Genomic DNA, 18699 nt, shown 5'->3' on the forward strand with positions numbered 1-18699 from the left:
TGTCTTGAATGCTGTTTGGCTCCTTAGGTCTTGCTCTTCTTCAGCCAGATCCTGAACTTTATACAAACTACCTGAGCACCTTCTAGTGCTAGGACTGTATACCACTTTTACACCATCACTGATAAGTGCTGAAGGGATTATATATCCTGTTGCTTATATAGGAATTGAACTATAGGGGAAAACAATCCACCGTGAAATTTTGTACTGAGCCTGGCACCAAATCCATGCTCTGGAGAACAACCTGAGCCCTGCTCGGTGTCTGGCTTGCTAGGTTCTGTCAAGAAGGTGTTTGTCTATTAGGTTTGTATCTTGCCTCTGGCAATGATTAATATGTAATGTTTTAAAAAAGGGGGGGAAAAAGAAACCCAAAACATAGTGCACTTAACCAGTTGTACAGTGCTATTAATTCATTCTCAATGCCCTACAGGCATTTTTGTATATTCTCCAACCTGAGCTCGAATGAGTCTTGCCTCAGGTTGTATAAATAAGAAATAATTACTGCCAATGAACATTTTTAAAATCTGGATTCAAACTAAACTATCTTAATTAACTTAGAGCTGTTTTTCCTTAGTTTTTGAAAAAGGAGCAGTCTTAAATACAATGTCTAAGAGAGAAAGAGAGTTGCACTGCTCATTTTTCCAAGTGCAGACCACCAGAATTCTTATTTCATTTGTATAGTTCAGGTGGATTTATTAAACTTTTCCCATTCCTTTTTTTTATGGAGTCATATACCTCCCACTTTGCTATAACCCCAAAGGATACTTTTAATAACATTACATTATTCTTAAGAATAGCTGGTTATCCCCATCTATGAATTTAGCTTTTAAGTTGTTTAAGTTGTTGAAAAGCACAGCACGTGTGTAAATGTTTCACGAGTTAGATTTACATTTACTACTTGAAAAAAATCTGCCTTTTTTTTTTAATATTTGCTGATGTTTTCTTAGTGACATGCTGAAAATATTCTCTTTTCCTGCTGCATTATCTTTCCTTTCTTTCTGTATTTTTATTGCTTCTGATAACTTAGTTCATAATCACTTGAGTGTATGAGTTATGGGGAGGTATACTTACCAGAACAAATTACAAGAGTTTTTTTTACTTTTGAAAAAGTTATAAAAATCATGATTATGTATTTATTTATTTATTTATTTATTTTAAGATTTTTTCATCTTTTTCTTGGAACTTCAGAGCTTTTCTGAATTTCCAGGGGATCCATTGGTTAAAATTCATCAGAGTGTAGTTATTCATCACTCTTGAATTTAGCGTGCGGATGGATGAGCAAATTTGGAGGGAGTCCAGATCTTTATAAACTTTGTGAATTAGGATACAAGCACTTAATAAAACATATCATGATTCAATTAATCCTTAATATAATGGGAAACATTTCTATATTACTTGATCTTTATTCTTATTAGTTTACAAAATATTTATTTCTAAGTGCAGTAGATTATACAAATAAGGATCTCTGTTTTAATTTAAGTGTTCTTTTCACACTAGGGAAAATTTAGCATGAAATACTCCTGAACTAGAATTCTCCATTCACATCACTTGCAGTCTGATGTTACCCTGTACTTTTCTCATGGAAATGTAGTTATACGGCAGGAGCTTCAGGCTCCTGTGTTGCACTGCTACCTGGGATTGAAAAGAGTGGAGACTGAGAGGAGCTGTAGCAGATGTGATTGATTACCACAGTCATGTAGAATGTAACCACAGCATAAGTCCTAACAAAAATTTTACACATGTTTCTAACGGAGAGGGGTCAGTATAGTGTCTCATGGAGGAGCTTTGCCTCCCCTGTTCCCTTTTGGTCCTCCTAGAGCGTACTATGGATGTGGGTGTATCAACAGAAAAGGAGAAGGGAGCTGTCTAAGCTAGTCTGGAAGCATTAGGGCAGTGAATGTACCCAGATCTGCTTACAAAGGCACAAGTTGGATAGAAGATTTTCATTTACCTGGTTGCATTCTGGATTTCAGCTGCCATCATCTTATGGAAATGACTGATGTGGACTTGTCCTAATCACATAATAGGTTTGAAAAGTCATTTTTCATGGGACAGGGTATGGAATAAAATGTTTGACACTTCAGAGATCTACTGTTTTAGATTTTACTTGGCTTGATCCATGATTAAATAGACTGATTTGAAATAAGATAATTTGCAGAATCAGTTGCAACAGTCCATCCACTTTTTGAAGTAAAACTTCAGGTAGGTCAACTGTGGAATGACTATAGAAGGACCAATGATGGAGAAGGCTCTGCAGCTCTGGAAAGTCAAGACCAGTGAGGAAAATGTGGTTAGCAAAGCATTTTCCTAAACATTCCTATTGCTTAAAGAAGTAAGGGAACTGTGTGTTTTCCCTGTTTAATAACTCAACAGAGGTTACACAGTCTTTTTTTCTTGTCCCTCACACTTTCCATATTGAAACCATCATGGATTTTATTTATTTATTTATTTTTTCCATTTGGTGTTTCTTTCTTTTCCGCTTTCTTTGTTGGGAAAAAAATTTACAGAGAAGAATTGTGGACTTCAACTCTCCAATTTATTTTTAAGCATGAGACAGTGTTTTCAAAAAGAACAAATCTAATCTCTTCAGAAATGCTCTTCTGTCAAGATTTAAATTGCAGAATCTCCCAAGTATAATGTGTAGAGTCACTGTTAAGGAGATTAGGCCAATTTGTGCAATTGGTTCCAGAATCCCCAAATTTAATAAAAACATGAAGTTCGTGTGGTCATCCTGAGAAGTGAGAATATTAATGAGGCAATCATAAGATTTGATCTCCAAAAATAATTTGAGTTTTTTTTTTATTATTATTATTAGTATTTTAACAGGGTAATTAGGAAAAAAACGATTCACATTTTACTGATTTAATTTCCTATAGTCCATATAAGGACATAAAAATATTAATAAATGTCTATGTGGAATGCTAATTTATTATATCTTCTTACATGCTCTACTTAAATTTTGTATTCGTCATTATTCTTCGTGCATTGCCGTACTTTACAGCTGAGATTTCTGAGATATATACTTCCCAGTGACATTAATGGGAATGGTACATCAAAATCCACTAGGTGGCTTTGAAATTCTCTGATATATTTTCAGTGTACTGTGGAAATACTACTGAATTTATCCTTACACCACCCCTCAGAGACAGCTAAATATCCTTTAAATATATTTTATTGAAGATGAACTCTGCAGAACAGAAACATGAGAGACATAATGGGTCTAATCCTATTGACTTAATCTGGCATCGGAAGCATAATTTTGAGCCAAAACCATTAAGCATTCATCAGCAAAACTACCCTGATAGCATATTTGCCTAATACTATTAAAAAAGAAGAGAGAGAAAAAAATCTTTTATTTCTTTTTTTGGTGTGTGAAGGAGGAGAGTGCATTTTCATATATTCAGAGGTGAAAACCAAAATATGTATTTATAATTAGCGCTATAATACCTCATGGGAGAAGTAGCTCTTGAGCTCCATATTACCTTGTCCTCCTTGACAGAACTGCATGATGTTGTATTGTATTCTCTGTTGGAAGCAAAAGCACCTCTGGTTACAAAATAAATCACCAGTGGACTGTGGGTAGTCTAGGTCACTGACAGATAAAGTAGCCAATCTGCCATTAGGCAAACTAGGTTTTTATTATTAATATAGTCATATGATATTAAAATTCACATTTCCTGGAAAAAAAAGGAAAAGAAAAAAAAAGAGAAATCTGTCTGGATATCTGTCAAGAATATTTTCATTGTGTTGAAAACACAGTTTCTCATCAAAACAATGTTGACCAGATGATTATTTATCTAACAGACTCCTTTACCAAGGCTGGACTTTTTTTTTTATTTTTCCCCATAGCCTTTAATTTCTGTATAATTCTTCTACACTTTATAAGTGGCCTTTCCCCTCTGTTCACCACTCGTGAGACCTCATGTGAAGTACTGAGTCTGGTTTGGGGATCCTTCTAAAAGCTTCTTTAATGTGTGATTGAAATCAGACATTAAGAAACAATTACAAAGTTAAGCAAATGGGATAACGTTACCTTTCAGCATGGTGGAAATCCTGTTATTGGAAGTGTATCAAGATATCCTGGCCAAACACCTTTCAGAAATGGCCTGGGGGAGTTACGTTATTTTTTTCTGGAAGGACAGTCAGATGAAACAACCCCTTCCAGGTTCTTCCACTCTGTGTTTCTATGATTTTTCGGTAATACATAAGATAAAGTGTATGGTCGGTGCCTTGGCTCAGCTGCAGTCATCTTGTGTGACCTTGGGTACATCAGTTAATTTGAGCTGTGTTTCAACTCTTCATCTCCAAAATGGAGATTAGTATTAGTGTTTAGCATTAGCGGTGCAGTGAAGGTATAGTTCATTAATGCTTTTAAAGCTCTGGCATATTACATTAATGATAAAGATAAAGAAATGTCCTCACCCTACAGAATTTATAATCTAAAAAGGTCAGATGAAGAATGTGAGAGGAAGCATCAATACCCTTGTCTTACAGACAAACAACAGAGCCAAAAGAGAAATGATTTGTTAAATGTGTTAAAGCAGAACTGAAACAAAACCCCCCAGATTCATGGTGTATTCCTTTCTCTCTTATCATAAACATCAAAAATGTTGTGATTTTCTTTCTTGAAGCTCCTCCTTCAGAGTTTCTGCATGGGAGTCATTTTTCCTGGCAGCTTTAGTAGGAGCGGTACAACCTGCAGATATTCAACTTTATTTGAGACTGCAGCAAGTATTTCCAAATTAACAGGACTAACCCTCTGGTGTAGTGTATCTTCCCTTCTTATGCCCAGACACAACATGTTCACATTGATGTCTATTTCAAAGGGTGACTTTTTTTTTTTTTCCCTCCATTGGATGGGCATTTCTATTAATAATCCATATTTACTTATTTTTATGGCTTCCTGTTATTGCCTGGCACTGCTTAGTGCTTTTTGACTTCAAGATCATTGGACCAGAAATCCCAGCAGCTGCCAGTCAGTTTGATCCAACACTCCCTCACGTTCAAAGCCGGTTTCCTTCTGCCAGCCGTGAGTGCTGCAGCACTCCTGCTATTTTTGCATAAGTAAAAATGATCTCTACAGCTTTGCTGTGTTTTGTAGAATTTACCGAGGCCTGAGGCAAACCCCACTAAATAACTTATTTTTAAGAATTCATTCATCCAAGAAAACACATGAAAGGCGTGGAATTACTATGGGAAGCACTTCACCTTGGGGTGGGAGCTGCTTCCTCCGTGCCCAGTGATGGTATATGCAGCACAACTGGTGACTCACCAGATTACTGCTCGGGTGGAACAGGCTGTCACGGGCTGATGCGTGATGCCACCGGCAGGACATCGTCTCCTAGCAACTACCGAGAGTTGCTGTCTTCACATTTAACCCTTCCAAATTTTCCCCATGTGCCGGGACACCAGCAGGATGTGTTTGCACAGCAGCTTCTGCTGCAGTTTAATCAATACTTCTCTTTGAACAACGCGGGGCAGGCCAGAGGGCTCCAGCAAATTGACTCTCCTGAATCAGATGGATCAATCTGTGATGCTGATGTGAAGGCATGAAACTTTTTCCCCTTCTCTCACCTTCGCATTTCTTTTCCCCACGCCTTTTAGAAGGGAAATTTTTTTGTGCTTTGCTTTCATTGAAGCCTACCTTAAAACACACTGTTCTGCAAAGCCCTTATTTCAGGATATCCAAAAGGAATATTTTAAAATATTCAACTAGTTTAAATATGGTAGGGGAAGATTAATTAGCAGTCTGACCTCTGAACTTTATTTCACTTAATTATATATCAGTAGACAGATGATGCATCTCCATGACCCAGCAGTTCCCCTCCAGTTCCTACTTCCCACCACATGCAATACATCTGCAATGTGACGGCAGAAAAGAGGTTTTTGTGTGAAGAGGAAAATTAATAAAGAAACTCTTTGTAAGGTCTTTCTCTTCACTTAAAAAAATCAAAAATAAAAATAAAATAAGAGTTAAAAATAAAAATAAAGTATAGAGGTGGATTTTATGGAACAAATTCAATCTCAGCAACCTAAGTAGAAGAAATCATGGTTTCATTGTGTTAGTGGTACATAAGCATTAACGAGGCAAGAGCAGGTGCTTATCTGTTCTGGACTGGTAAAGGATGGCTCCTGCCCAAGTCACTGTCTTTAGTAAACTGGCTTTTGTCTCCAGTCATCACAGAAATGAGCTTGGGTCTTTGTTTAACCCTCTTCGTGTATCTGTGCATTTGAGTCCGAGTGCACTTATCTGAATGGGAAAAAAAAAATCACTTTGTGTTTTGCTTTAAATATCATTTTTTAAGCATTTGTTGCTGGAAGTATGTTGTGCACACCAGGTGGGCAGGTGTATGAACCAAAAGTGTTATCCCTGTGCTTTGGCCTGAAGTGCTAGCCTGCTATTTGGCTGTCCCATCTGAACATGAGCCAGCAGTGTGCCCAGGTGGCCAAGAAGGCCAAGAGCATCCTGGCCTGCATCAACAATAGTGTGGCAAGCAGGACCAGGGAGGTGATTGTCCCCTTGTATGCAGCACTGGTGAGACCACAGCTTGAATATTGTGTTCAGTTTTGGGCCCCTCACCCCAGGAAGGACACTGAGCTGCTAAGGCACGTTCAGAGAAGAGCAATGAAGCTGAAGGGACTGGCGAACAAGAGCTACGAGGAGCAGCTGAAGGAACCGGGGCTGTTTGGTTGGGAGAAGGGGAGACTGAGGGGAGACCTCATTGTTCTCTACAGCTACCTGGAAGGAGGTTGCAGTGACGTGCATGTTGGTCTCATTTCTTGGGTGACAAGCAATGGGACTCAGGTAACAAATGATAGGATGGGAGGAAACGGTCTCAAGTCCCACTGGGTGAGGATTAGGTTGGACATTGGGAAGAATTTCTTCATGGAGAGGGTGCTCAGGCATTGGAATGGGCTGCCCAGGGAAGTGGTGGATTCCCCACCCCTGGAAGTATTTAAGAGATGTGTGGATGTGGCACTGAGGGGCATGGTTTACTGATAGGACTCGGTAGGTCAGGTTGATGGTTGGACTTGATGATTCAGGTCTTTTCCAACACAGATGATTCTAATTGAAAAAGGCTCCTGAGAGCATACAAACACTTAGGCCTTTCATTTGTACCCCACATCAGTGGGAGCTGAGCAGCTGGCACTTGCTGTGCATGAGCAATTTGGAAAAATGTAATTTGAAAATGAAGACCAAGAAGAGTACCTCCTGATGTTTTGCCATTTCTAGTTTGAGTTGTGAATGACCAAGAGGGGTGGTAAATATGCAGAAACAGGTTGCTGACACTGCATTCCCAACATAGCCTCGCAGAGGTCCCACAGTCAAAGGTCCTTTGTTTACTACACCTTACCAGCACTAAAATCCCTATTGCAAATCAGTAGTAGCTGTCATCCATTTATTTTTTTGACTCATCTCATTGCAACCGTTCCACTGCTGAGCAGTGGTTTGCTGTAGTGCAATCTGTGTTCATTTAAAAAAAAAAAAAAAAAGGTTTCAGATTCTGCACAGGTTTGTGTAATATTGCAAATCTTTCAATATCTATTAGAGATGAATCTTGAGGCGTGAATGCTAATGGTATTGAAACTTAACACTGTGATGATTTGATGAAGCTGCCTAAGGAGGTTTTTGTAAACCTTTTGTACAATATCTCTGCTTCTTTGCCAGTGAAAATTAACCTCTGCTTGCACAAAAATGAAACTTCACCTAACTCATTTAGAGATAGCAGGGAAAAGAGAAAATCAATCCATAATGAACAATATTACATTAAAAAGATCTAATTAGGAATGGCTTTTTTTTTATTGCACTGATAATGGTAAGCTTTAAGAATGACATCATGACAAAATCCAATAGCTTACAACTGAGTGAATTTTTTAAGAAGGTGTTTTAACTACCAGATCAATAACTTCACACTGCACATAATTAAATTGTACAGAAATTCTCAATAAACAGTAATGTCAGAAAAGTGGTACTCTATTTTGAAATAAATTATACGTAATTTTGTGCTGCATATACTTCTAAAAGTTTTGTGAATGCTTCTGAGGAGTGGGAATTTCTCTTTACGCATCACACTGAGGACAAAGTCTTCTCTATTTCATCTTACTCATGATCAGCTGGAATTGGGTGGAAGAGTTTTCTGAATTTATGTAACAAACTTTCCCTAGAAATGTTATTAGGATTTCCATGCATCTTTCTTTTAAGGCTGGAACTTGAAGAAATATTAGAGACATGCAAAGCCATTCAGTGTATCTCCCATTATTTTATTTTCAAATTATTATTAGTAGTAGTGGTAGTACTTTATTATTTCAGAGAGAAGCAACAAAGAACACTTCTACTAACCAGAGACAGGCTTAATTTTAACTTTTCATCCAGGGTTAACACAGTCTTCAAACCAACTTCAGTTTTACAGAAATGGAACACCCTCTAATGGGTTTTATTCAGCAACTGCATGGTTTAATACTTAGGATAATCCATCAAGGCTTGGATATAGCTCAGATACAATAATGTGCTGCATATCCATTACATCCAATGGCCCAAAGTATAATTTGCCAGTGGCAAAATTATTTTTTCTAAATGCACGCAGCTAATCTGCACTCACATATTTTGCCCACTGAGGGAGCAGCATATCTAATGTGTAATCTTTTTGTAATGAGCCTATTACTCTGGTTTCTAGGTAGAGCTCCACCAGGCATATCTGTGGGCAGTTTTGTTCATACTCTCATTAAAAATTGTCTTAGTAAGATTAGCTGCTGTTTGGCAATTTGCATGGCTAGATATATTTGTTTATAACAAGAGCAGGAGATAATTAATACACTTTATACAGCAAGTTTCAGCCATGAAACTAAAGAGGCACTAGATAAAATCATTTCTGTTTTTTCTTTAACCAGTGAAGTGTAGCAAGAGTTTCAAAAAATGTAGGAAAAGAATTCAAGGTTACACAACAAAAGAATTTCTGTAGCATGGAACTTACAGATAAGAAACAATGTGCTGCACATAATACTTCTGAGATTTGAATTAAAACTGCCAGGGATATTGGCAGTGGAGACGAGCAGTGTAAGGCACTGTTCTCCAAAAAGAGTTCATCACTGGTAACAGAATTTGAATTATGCTTTACTAGATTTCCTGCATATGTCAAAAATAAGTAATTGCCAATTATCCTGCTCAAAAGAGCTGGTGGGATACAATCATTTCACTTAAGCATAAGTACAGAGCTGCAGAGCTGAGGAAAGAGCTCTGCAGAGGGAAAACTTCAAGAAATAGTTTCTGATAAATCGAGATAACTTCAACTAAAGCAAAGACTAATTTTAGCTTGGTTCTAGCATGTAGTTGTTCAACAGTACTTAATAATCTTCAGCAATATACCAGCTATAGCAATGGGTTAATTCAACAATACATTTGCTGAACAAGGCAGTACCATTAACTTTATAATTTGGGAAAGAAACTGAGCCACAGAGGCTGTGGTTCTCTCGGACTAATTGTGGAAAACCAAGAATGAATCTGGGTACCGTAAGCTTAGCCCCTTATCCACTGGAGTCTTCTTTCTCTGGATGGCCAGAAGAGAACTAATTAGAAAATACAATTCCTTATATTCTGTGCTTATTTTTCCCTTCTGTCTGCATGAAAAAAAATTGTTGAAACTGTACGGAAGCCATTATATTTAGTGGTTAGGTTAGTGTTTGGAACCAAAGCTCCAAATTTCTATTCCAGGTTCTGTTGTTACCTCATCCTAGGCACGTCACTTATTAGCTTGTCCAGTGACTAAAATGGAAATAATTAAATGGAGCAGTGGTGTTATGAGATGCGCTTGTTTTAGATTGCTTTGGGATCTTTGCAAGAATTATAAAGAAATGCCAAGTATTGAAGTACTGCAATCTTTTCAATGTACAAAAAGGTATGCCTAGAAACTGCATACCAAGTTTAAGAAAAAAAAAAAAAAATGACATAACCATATCATAATTGTATAGGCTTGCCTATAAATACACTCACCTTATTCAATGCTCAGTATGACTAAACCCCCACTGGCACTGGTAGAACTGAGTTTGGCTCTAAATGTCAAGCAATTGTAGGTTTTGCAAATTTCTGGCTTTGCGTATATGTTTGTGTGATAAATATTTGGTTAGGAAGAGGTTTGGTAAACAGATTTCTGTCAGTCAGACTTGATAGCAGATTAGAGGTGTCAAGAGTTCTCTGAAACACCCACCCCCCCCAATCCTCAGTGCCTACACACAAATTCCCAAGACTTAAGAACTGCAAATGGGGCCCATAATATGTGCATGTGGGACAGCCAGAGAATTTCCCCAGGGACAAAGGAAGTCCAGTAGTCTCCTGCATTAGCAGAGGGAGCACTCTCAGCTGTACTGAATAGGGAAGTTATCATCTGAGCCTCCTCAATCACAGCCTGCTGTGGTATAATAGAGCCTGTGCTAAATGCTGTAACTTCCACACCTATGCAGGGGACTGGGTAGGTCTGTCTTGACATGTCCCTGCTGTCCCAGGATGACTGTTCCCTGAGTGCAGGACAGCCACCAGCAGGTTATGAGGGTGCCTCCAGGCACACAAGATACTGAAGTGGGACCTGGAAGACTGTCAGGTTCCTGCAGCCTCTGGGATTTGCTCAGCAAAGGATTTTTGGGGACTGTAAGTGGAGGACTAAGAACACAGAGAAGATGAGGGATGCTTTTGCTCTATTGCAGTATTTGTGGTGTTGCACATCCTGGAGTCCCAGCTGAGCACTTGATCTCAGTGACCTAAGCTGGGGTTCCAAAATGGAAGTACTGAGATTGCTGAAAGCAGCACAGCAAGTGATGAATTTGACTCCTGAAGTTAAATAGGTTGTGGATTACCATTTAAATTAATCTGAGTTTTGGCTTGACCCCTTCAAGCTATTTAGCTGATCTGACAAATTTGGCAGCAAGATCCCAAGGGAGTACAAGGATTGTTTGCTTAGAAATTTAGGAGAGAAGCTATGTGAGGTAGTTGTATCTCAAAATCTCCTTGCCTTGTTGGTTTGGCTGAATCCCAAATGTGGAGAAGGAGAGTTGAGGGGGAAGAGACTGATAAATTTAGATATCTATGAAAATCCAACAAGATTTGAGATAGTTGCTGTGATTGTGCTCTCTGCTTTGGGGCTTGACAGTATAGCACATCGCTTGGGTTCTGCAGGTTGAACCTGTCCCTGGGGTTTCCTCTGCCAACTAAAATAGCCTCATCACATACCATGAGGTCACCGTATCATCTATTGTGTTGGGAGGATTATGTCTATCTTAAGAAAACAGTGTTAGAAAAAATGATTTTTCAGAGGAAAGCAAGAATAAATCAACTAAAATCCTCATTTAAAAAAAAAAATTAATATATATTTATTTTACTTTTTTTTTTTTTTTACTTTAAATAAATAACATGCTTGTAGCGTGTTGATCAATTTGCTTGGAGGCTTGATAACTCATGAGCAAGGCTGATCTCTGCAAGAGAAGCCAATCCCTTCCCCCTGCATGGGAGCCTCAACAGGATTCAGCTGTGTAGTGAAAAGCCAGCTGTGCTCACAGCACTGCCTTCTATGGGGAAACAGCAGCTGAATTTTAATTTCTGACTGGAGAGAAATGTACGTTAGAAGTTTCTGCTTCCTTCCCCAGAGTTTCATATCCCTGGCTGAGAGGATTACAGCTCTCTAGGAAAGCACTCCAGTGGTCTGGCATTTTTGGTCCTTCTTCCATGCAAAGCCTGCTTGCTGCTGTTCTGTAAAGGGGGGAGGAGGGTAAACTTCTGCAATTAGCTGATCCTGCACTGATGAGCTTGGGAACATTTTGTTCTCATCTTGGGTATGGGGTGCCTTTATGGAACTGGTCCATAATCATCACTTGACATTCCTCAATACTACGGAGCAGCCAGACAGCTGCAGGCTGGACCCTGGTGTGCTGCCAATCTGGTCTGCAAGGTCAGCATGGTCCGAATGGGTTCGATACATAGTTGTAGAGGAAAAACAAATATGTGCCTTAAAAGCAATTATGTCGGTCTGTGTGGGATTTCCCTCTCTGAAATATAAATGCCAGCAAAATTCCCGTCTGTGTGTATATTTTAGCTAGTCACTCCAGGCTCTCTTTGTAGTCCTAAAGGAGAAAATGCCACTTTAGCAGTGTGATTGCTGACCTGGGTTCCCCCTGGCTTCCCACTGACTGTTTTGACAGAGAGCTGTTCAGCAGAAAGGCACCAGTCACTCAGGGAGCTCAGGTGTGGACATCTTCAGCCAGGCGAGTCACATGTCCAACACCCCTCTCTTTCAGGGCTCATTGACATCATCCTGCAACGTGCCAAGAAAAAAATCTCCATCTAACATTGTGCTTTCTATTCTAGCCTGTGACAGCAGCCTAATCCTCCTCCCTACCTGGGTTATTACCCAAATATCATCTTGAGGACAGTGAGCTTGGAAGGGCTTTTTGGAAGCCCGCCATTGCTTCTTCAGCTTTTTCGTTACGTCTGTTCAGAGAGAGAGTAACATGCTTAGTGGCTTGACCCCAGCTTCCCCTTCTCATCTTATTTGGCTCGATTGCTCTGGAAAATACTACAGTGGTTTGCGGGTTTGGCCATATCTGCCTCTCCTTTATAATAAGCACCGAACTGCTTTTTCCTATCCTTTTCTCTCATTCTGTGTCCCCTCTGTCCTTCCCCATTGTTGGGACAAGACTGTGTAACATATAACTCTCAACCCTCTCTCACCCTCCAGCATCCCTTTTAACAAACAGACCTTGTTTTGGCCATGCCCTGCCACTTTGAAGCTGTGATTCAAACACTTTAATACTAAAGTATACATTTACATCGGTCTCTCACCTTCATTTCTTCTACACTCTTGGAGTGATACCAACCGGCCTGAGTGATTTATTGCATTTTAATATATTGAACTGTTCTTTCACCTCTCTTCCTATACACCTGCCTTTGTGAGCGCCTTGGCTTCATTGCCTGTAAAGTGTCACCTTGGGATGGATATTTCTCCTTCACCTTCTGAAGGGAAAGAAAAATGAAAAGAAATCTGTTTAGCTACTCTGCTCTCTGAGTGGACAATTTAGATTCTCATTCTCTTTGATTGCTCCTCTTGCACCACAGTAGTGCTGCTAACTAACTTTCCTCTGGGCTTCCTGCTGCTGATGCGCCAGGACCAGGGTTATTGCTCCCCTTTGTAGTTCTGGTTAATTCATCCTCACGTCTCCACCAGCCCCGCTTCAGCAGTAGCTTTGCAGTAGAACTGGAAATTACAGGTATGCATACGTGTGAGTGACTTTGTTATTCGTCTCGTTTGCCTGAATGTTTTTCTGGCCTGATCTCATACATTCTGCTGGTTGGGGAAAGGAGATGAGCTGTCTGGTAGCTTTGCTCATTTGATTTTGTGGACTTTCCCACTGCACACAGAGATACTTATTTATTTATTTTAAGGGTTGTCTGAGGGGAGAAAATGATTTTAATTTATCTACTGTGACTTTCTTTGTTATTTAGAAACTTCCTGGAAGGAAAATTTAAGAAAATAACAAAAGTATCTTGAATCGGTATGGCAGTAGGTAAAGCATACCTTTCTAAAGTCCCTGGAGGGCTGGTGAGTCAATAAACAAAATACAAGGAATTGAATGCGCCCAGGGGAGGGCAACAAAGCTGGTAAAGGGGTTGGAAGGCGTGACTTGTGAGGAGAAGCTGAGGGCACTTGAGTAGTCCAGTCTGGAGAAAATGAGGCTGAGAGGCAACCTCATTGCTCTCTATGACTTCCTGAGCAGAGAAAACAGGAAAGGAGGTGCTGGTCTCTTCTGGTAACTGATGACAAGATGCATGGGAACGGCACACGGCTGTACCAGGGGAGGCTCAGATCACATATCAGGAAAAATTTATTTGCTGTGAGGGTGGTCAGACACTGGAAGAAGCTTCCTAGTGAGGTAGTTGATGCCCTGTGCCTGTCAGTGTTCATGAGGCATTTGGGTATTGGCCTCACTAATATGTTTTGACTTTTGGTTAGCCCTGAAGTGCTCAGGCAGCTGGACTAGATCTTCGTAGGTCCTTTCCAACTGCTGGATGGTAGGCTTTGATGTTCCTCACCCATCTCTGGGACTGTTTTTTTTCCCTCCTATTTACCTAGACACGAGAAAGGATTATGTCGAGAGTACTATTTCTGCTGCTTCTAGCAGAATCTGACTTCAAGGTTAATCTGTTTAAAATGTGGCTGCTCTGACTTGTTGACTCAGTCACCTCTAATTACAGAATCAGAGCTTGTATAATACTAAGGTTTATGAAATTCTTTCCTCCCTTTTCCTTTGCTATTTTTGTTTATTCTCATTCTACAGTTTATTCTTAGCATTGAAATCCCTGTTTGTTGTCTTTTTTTTTTTTTTTAATTTAACAATAACGGGAATTTATAGACAAAGGGCAGATTCTGATCTCAGATAGACATCTAATTTGCTCTGAGATTTGGACAACAAGATTGACTACATTGTATATAACAACACTGAGGTTAAGTTTTCCAATCAGATGTCTTGGATTTTTTCTTGTTAGCCTCTCCTTTCTTAGCCTTACCTGTCAACATCTAAATCACCATTATTTGATTCCTATAAAGACATCTTCTCCTTGTAGAATTAATGATTTGACATGATTCTTACAAAGCACCTTCTGGTTTCCTTTCCCCTGTTTTCCAAATTTCTTTTGCCGGATGCTCAGATAGTATTTCTTTTCATTACAATGCTACTTTTTTTTCCCCCCCTCAGGTAAATCAAAACATCTTAATAATCTTATATAAAATTTCTCACTGGCTAAGTTAGCCACACAAGGAGAGAATGCAATCCAGTAGGCATCTGAATGAGTGGACTAACTGTGGGAAGGGACCTACAGTAGCTGGCAGATGTCATATATACAGCAAATTAAATTGATGGGGCTTACAAGATTTGGCATTCCAAATTTTGTCAAGTTGCCTTGTGTTAGTCCTCCAGAAGGCTAACAGTTTGTAGGGATGCTCACCTTCGCACAATGTACAGGCACCTGGCATGGGCATTATGCTTGTATAATGTATGACCAATTTGAAACTTACCATCAAGACTGTGGTCTTGTCTGAATACACAACTTGTTTCATTTTACCATTAGGAGCACAGCTAATGATACACTCCTGGTGTGGAGGCAGTGATCTTAACATAAAGATACCTTATAATACTACATGTCATACATTATAATAAGTACCTTATAACATTTTAGTTGGTTCTGTATAGGAAGCAGTGCACCTATGGGATGCCCCTATGTTGATAGAACTGCATCTGCACCAGGTGCTATGCCAGAATATTTATTTCAGTGTGACATCTGATCCTTATCTACTACAACTACATCAGTACAAACCCTGCACTGCACTTAAGTCATGCCAAAAATATTATATCATGCTGGTGGAGCTGTCTTGACCTGGGGTGAGAAAATGAACATCACAAGACTGGCAAAACACACCACTGTGTTTGTCTGAAGACAATTTCTCTGGGGTTACTGTGTGTATTCTGGTGCAGGTGTACATAGCCATGGGTGGCGTAACTCCAGCAGTAGGAAAAATGCTCAGCATAAGCACGTGGGGACTCTAACCCCAGCAGCAGAACAGGGCTACAAAGTGGGGGCTGTTGCATCTGGGAAACGGATGCAGGCAGGAAAGAATACTTTTACTTGGTGATGATAATTTTCAAAGCTTTCATTGGTTTTGCCTTGCTTTGCTTTGTTTCAGAAGCTTGTTTAGAAGATTCCTGCAGAAGAGAAACAGTTTTCAATACAAATATTTCTGCTTTTCTCCCATTGTCTTCCTTCTCCAGCTGATTCTCATTAAGCAAAAATATAGATACATATATACCTTTGAATCACCTACCTGCCCCAAATTTCTTGGTTGTAAATGGAACATAACGAACAGAACTTGCCTCAAAAAAGTTACCATTTTTAGAGTGTGAGAAAGGAAGTGTCAGGTCTAGGTTTACATAGAAAATCTTCTGCAAAGCTGTGATTAATACAAACATTTCCTGAGTTGTTCTCTAATGCCTCCTCGTCTTCTAAGTACTGTAATCTAAATGAGAAAATAGATAAATAGAGCAAGGCCAATTGTTGCAGCTCCCAGAAATTCACAATAGAGAATTAAACCCTAGTGGTGGGGTTGAAGGGAGGTAATTAAAACAGTTTGGAAATCTTAATAGATAGAAAGAAAAAAATGGGGGCTTTTCTGTCAAAGGATAATTTCAATTGCCAAAGTACTTGCAGATGGCTTTCAGCCTAGATGTTTTCAGCTGGGAGGATCTTCAGCAGCACAATGAGCTCTATGAATGCTGACCCTTAGTAAGTATCTAAACTAATCTTCATTTAAAATATCTGGGGAATCAGGAAACAACTGACTCTTACCCGAGCTTTCCTCAGATGCGTTTTGCAAAAGGCTCCCAGCAGACAGAGTGGAGCTGCTCACAAAGACGTCAGTAATCTTTCCAACCTCATCTGTTCTTGTACAGACTTGTATTAAAAATGAAAGACCCCTGGTGAAATTAATGCAAAATACAGTTGGGAAGATAATGAAAACTCTTTTCTGACAGACTTTAGACTGCTGCAAGCATCCCTCACTTCCCTATTCTAAAGAGGGTATTACAGTACTTTTTAGTGTTTTGTTATATTTGAAGGAGAAACACACACATTTTCTACTTTTTTTTCCCCATTTTTTAGTAACCTAAAATGCAAATTGGATGAGGACAACATATAATGTCCTCGCTTATGATTTTTTTTTCTTCTGCAGAAAAGATGTGTTCAGTATTTTAATAGCACCATCTGTCACAGTAGCAAGTGCCAAGCTGCAATATTGATCTTGTCACTTTGGGGAATAGTATGATATTTAGGATTATAAATAACATTTTTCTTTGCTCTGTTCATGTGTTTAGTTTTTATGTAGAACCCAAACTCAAGAAACTACTCTTATCACCTAATAAGACAAGTACTTTCTTAGAATCTACAACAGAGGTCTCATTAGGACCTGAAGAGCAGTGTTTGTGTTAGCTGTTGTGCCTTAGTAATGTGGGTAACTTAATCGGTCTATGCAATTTATGTAGTGACAACTATAGCCACAAACACGCAAATTTAAGCTTCTAGTGCTCGTAAGTCATCACTGGGCACTAGTTTTCTCTCTTTAAAAGAGAGGTGATTATACTGATGAGATTTTAAATGAAGAGCACTCAAACTGAAGTTACAAAGAAAGCAAGTGCTGCATTTCTTGCTGTTTTCCATGTTAAACTGCAGCTCCCTGGGTGTTTAAAGGCTCTGTCCCCTTTGTATAAACTGGATTGTGTGTTAAATCCTTATTTAGGCTGCCTTGGAAAAGAGAAGATGCAGTGTGTGACTCATTTGTGTTCCAGGCTCTCTGGAGAGACCAGAGTGTTGAGATCAGGTAGAAGTTATCGTGAACCTGGAAAGGTTTCAGTGTGTTACACTGCTATATTCAGAGACTTCTGCCAGTACATTGCTACTGAGAAGGAGACAGTTATCCCAATAATGTAAAAACTTGTCTGTCTGTCCGTCTGCATTTTTGGACCTAGATGTATTTTTCAGCACAGTGGGCAAAACTGATGTTCTTAGGTGGTTGATGGCAAAGTTGCTGGACAGGTGAAAGGAGTAATGAAATTTTTTAAGTGACAATGATATTTTCCAAGATTTTCAGGGTTGAATACTTCTATTTGTACTCCTTTGTTGGACGTGATTGACATTTTAGTGATATGGTAGCATATTTTTTTTTCTTCTACTCCACAATCTCCTTTGGTTTGGATATTACTTGAATTTTATGCCTGTTAAAGTAAGTTTTTGCTTGGGATTTGTAGTGTTAAAGTGTCAGAATAGAAATACTTTAATACTGTTTCTTCTGTTAGGAGTTCTGCTGAGCTCTGTATATTTATCCTCTGCATGTAATTTCACTCACAACTTCAAGGCAGCACATGGAGCTCATAAGTACTGCATTTTACAGATTTTCAGCAGTTGTCATTAAACGTCTCTCTTGAAAAAAGTAAAGCTCTTACACAAAACATCAAAAGCATGTACTAAAATAATCCATTATAATCCTATTCTTCATTTCTGAAAGGCTGTGCAAATTGATTTCATCTAAGATATTGCTGAACTATATTCAAGGTTGGGGTTGGTTCTTTTATTTGTTTCATTTCCTTTAACTTACAGAGATTTACAAAGTGAAGTATTTTTACTGTGGAAAAATGAAATCTAGTAAATAGGTTTCTGGATGCTGAATGATGGAGTTTGGATAATCCTTTCTCTAACTCACTGCTCGTTTTTGCTGCCTGCTTGCTCAGACCATTGATCACCAGCATTTCATTAAAGTAGTACCTGGTGAGAGGAGAGCCAGGTCTGTAGCCATGTAGAAATACATAGAGATGGCACTCTTTCTTTCTTAGATAGATTGTTGTATATAGATTTACAAGCAGTCTGTAATAGGAATCACCCAACTGCTTCAGAAAATTTTTCGTATAAGTCACACTTACACACATAGGTCACACATACATACAGGTTGGGATAAGTCCAGCTGCCAAAGTGCTAGCATTGCCTTTGGATACCAGATGTGATTCTTATGTAGCTGGGCTCTGACAGGGCCTGATCTTCAGCTTTAACATCCACGTCAGGCAGTATCCAGCCTGGGTTTTGTGGGACCTGGCCCCTGCTCTCCTTGGACCTCAGCATCGTGG

At 39.2% G+C, this 18699-nt stretch overlaps 1 protein-coding gene across 2 annotated transcripts in view; it reads left to right on the forward strand.

Annotated features, from left to right (window-relative positions):
- Positions 1–18699, forward strand: part of DPP6 (dipeptidyl peptidase like 6) — a 414546-nt gene that overhangs the window by 117719 nt on the left and 278128 nt on the right. The window lies entirely within an intron of this gene.

This window comes from Anser brachyrhynchus (assembly GCF_964034855.1).
Source record: "Anser brachyrhynchus genome assembly, chromosome: 2".
Classification (NCBI taxonomy): Eukaryota; Metazoa; Chordata; class Aves; order Anseriformes; family Anatidae; genus Anser; species Anser brachyrhynchus.